Source organism: Arvicanthis niloticus, chromosome 24, assembly GCF_011762505.2.
Source record: "Arvicanthis niloticus isolate mArvNil1 chromosome 24, mArvNil1.pat.X, whole genome shotgun sequence".
Classification (NCBI taxonomy): Eukaryota; Metazoa; Chordata; class Mammalia; order Rodentia; family Muridae; genus Arvicanthis; species Arvicanthis niloticus.
In genome coordinates this window covers 11,499,628-11,502,683 of record NC_133432.1, presented here as the reverse complement: position 1 = coordinate 11,502,683, position 3,056 = coordinate 11,499,628, and positions in this window count along the sequence as shown.

The window sequence follows — 3,056 nt, the reverse complement described above, 5'->3', positions numbered from 1 at the left end:
CACACATACATCCTCAATGCTTCCCTCAGGCTTGCTTCATTCAGCATTGAGGATCCAAACGCCAGAGAGCCCAGGATCCGTGCTGTCCTGGGAGACAGGCCCTATCTAGCAGGGCTGACTCACTTCTGATCATGAAAGTGACACAGACTATTTATCAGAGGCCTAAGTACGAAGTGATAAAGGGGTCCATGAAAACACAGTTCTTACCCTGATGGAACCGGTTTGCCTAGAACCAAACACGAGCCACCACAGCCCTGGACACAGATGGGGGCTTTTCTCCCAGAAAGATGTCTGACCTGGAAATAATTACAGAACAAAAGAAGTCATAAACAAGGCATTTATCAAATACTTTGGTGGGAATGTGGATGGAATGTGGGTAGGCCAGTTTCTGCAAACAGGAAATATTGTCTGAAGATATTCTTAGCTTCTGTGATTGGAACCGGAAGTTCTGCCAGAAAACATTTCACAGGTTTTACCCCATTGTTCCAAGAACGTTAGGCCAGGCCCAGTGTTGGGCATTGACTGACTATTAAAAATGCCAAAGAGAGCTCTGGCTCGGCAACATTCCAACTCTCCATCACTAAGTTCTAATTAGTTATTCAGCCTTGTAGAGTCTTTAACACCCACGTGGATTTCTTTCTTGTTCTTCCTCCCCTTTCTCAGTTTATAAGACTCTATGGGAGGGGTAGCAGGGCAGCCGACTCTACCTGGGACCCTGGAAAGGGCTCCTGAGTTGCTCCATGTACCAGTGATCTCTTATCCTAGGACAGAAGAACTCAGGGCCTCCAGCCAATTGCAGAAGTGGAACAGCATGCAAGGTGCTGGGAACAGACTCTGCAAAGACCCAGAGGTGGCAACAAAAACCAGAAGAAACAAGAGAAGCAGGTTGTGTGTGGGAGACAAACCCAGAGTCACTGAGAAGACAAAGGAGCCTGGTTCATCCCATGTGGCTGCAGGGACAAACTGTGTACTTTTGCCTGTGGCAAAGTGACAACAGGGTTTAAAGAGCTGAGAGGCTCTGGGTTAGAAATCACAAGTCCAGACATCAGCAGGCAGGTCCCTTCCCGTGTTGCAAGTGAGATTCTACCTTCTGCTGGTCCTGATGTTTTCTCTCTGTCTCCACCCACGCCCCACCACACTCTGACCATTGACTCCATCACAGGAGGAGCTCAGCTGCCTCAGGTCAGGACCCATTTTCATGATCATCTTTTAGCACAGCCCCGTTTCCTAAGATTTTACCTTGAGGTCCTGAGAGTTACCTCTAATTGAAGAAAGGCCAGGAGACATCCCAGCTCCTTGGTCCCTTCTAGACACGTGTAGGTCAGTAACCCTAGACACGGCGGATCTTACAGGAAGCAGAGATGCTAGGAGGTGGGTGGGCAGAGTGTCAGCCTGCACTAGCTGCTCTAAAACATAGAACAGATCCCCAGGGCTCCCGGGCGCAGGGTGCCTATGACACTTGCCTTCCCCATATCTCTGACCTCCTGTTTGGCACAGCTCAGAACCCACTTACTTTATCCCCCCAGCTAAAGCGACCACAGGAGACCAAGGATGCCTTTCCTATCAATCCCCAGGGCCACAGGGCCACAGCCTCTTCCAGTGAACAGAACCAAGCTGTGTGATGGCCGTGGCAGGTGGTGGGTTCAGACAGCCATGCCGTCAGACCATCTCCTAAAAGCATATTCTGTGCTTTTCTTGGAGTGCCCAAGTTATGCTCCCCAAACAGTATGTGGGTCAAGGACGGCCTACATTAGCTTGGTGAGATCTAGACTAAAGCTTATTCATCTCTATCTCTCTCTCTCTCTCTCTCTCTCTCTCTCTCTCTCTCTCTCTCTCTCTCTCTCTCTCTCTAACACACATACACACCAACCCTCTGTCAGCTGTGATTAGTACTTGAAGACACTAAGTTCTTGACACACACAAACAGGAGCCCAGTATCAGACCAGGATGACTCTCTGTTCCACACTTGTGCAGTTTTGACTGGCAAACAAACACACACACACACACACACACACACATACAGATGCAGACATACATGTGTAGACACACGTGCACACACGTGTACACTCATACATGCACATGTGTGCACACGCAGGTGCAGACACACATGTTCAGGCACACAGGCACCACGCACACACACTCGTGCACACACATGCACACACACACATGGGCACATGTACAGACATGTGCATACACACTCATACCTACAGACACGCACACACACACACACAACACACACATGCACACACACAAACATGCAGGCATGCTGCAGAACCGTCACTTCCTTGCCAATGGGCTTGTCCTTGCTTCTGTCTTCAGCATCTCTTCCCACAGACAGGGCGCTAAGTACAGCACCTTCCATTTCTTACCCTAGTCCTGGGTACAGCCCCAGCCAAGGACCTCACACTCATCAATCCAATGTCTCCCCTTGGAGCAACCTTGTGCCGCAGCAGAGCAGGGAGCAAAAACTCAGAATGCCTGGGACTGGAAGACCTGGGTTCAAATTGTAACTATGAGAGTCTTGCTGTGTAATGCTAGGTGACTTATTCAACCTCTCTGTCCATCTGCCCCCCTTTCTCTACAATGAAGACAGTTGTATCCCCCACACACACACACTTTGTAAGCTTTTCAGAGAATTGAGTGAGTTGATATTTATGTTTAGACCACCACCAGGCATTTAATGGTGGCTCATAAATATAACCCCATTTTACAGATGGAAAAACTGAGGCCCAGGGAGGTTACCACAGGGCAGCACAGCAAAACAATAGACAGAAACTGGAGCGGGGGCGGGGGGAGAGTGTAGGGGCTCTGCTTCCTCAGGCCTGGCTCTGAGGTGCTCTGTGGCAGCCTGTCTTGGGTCCCCAAATAGGAGGTCAGGAAGCCTCAGCAGACCTAGAGAACCTGTGAGTCTGGTCCCAGTGTTGCCAAGCTGCCCAGAGGGTCAGAAGTCACACCAGGAAACAGCAGAGCCATAAACAGATAATTTCAACAACGCCCTAAGCTGAGGGAAGATAGGAACTCGGCAGGGAGGAGAAAACGAAAGTGAATGAGCTAGC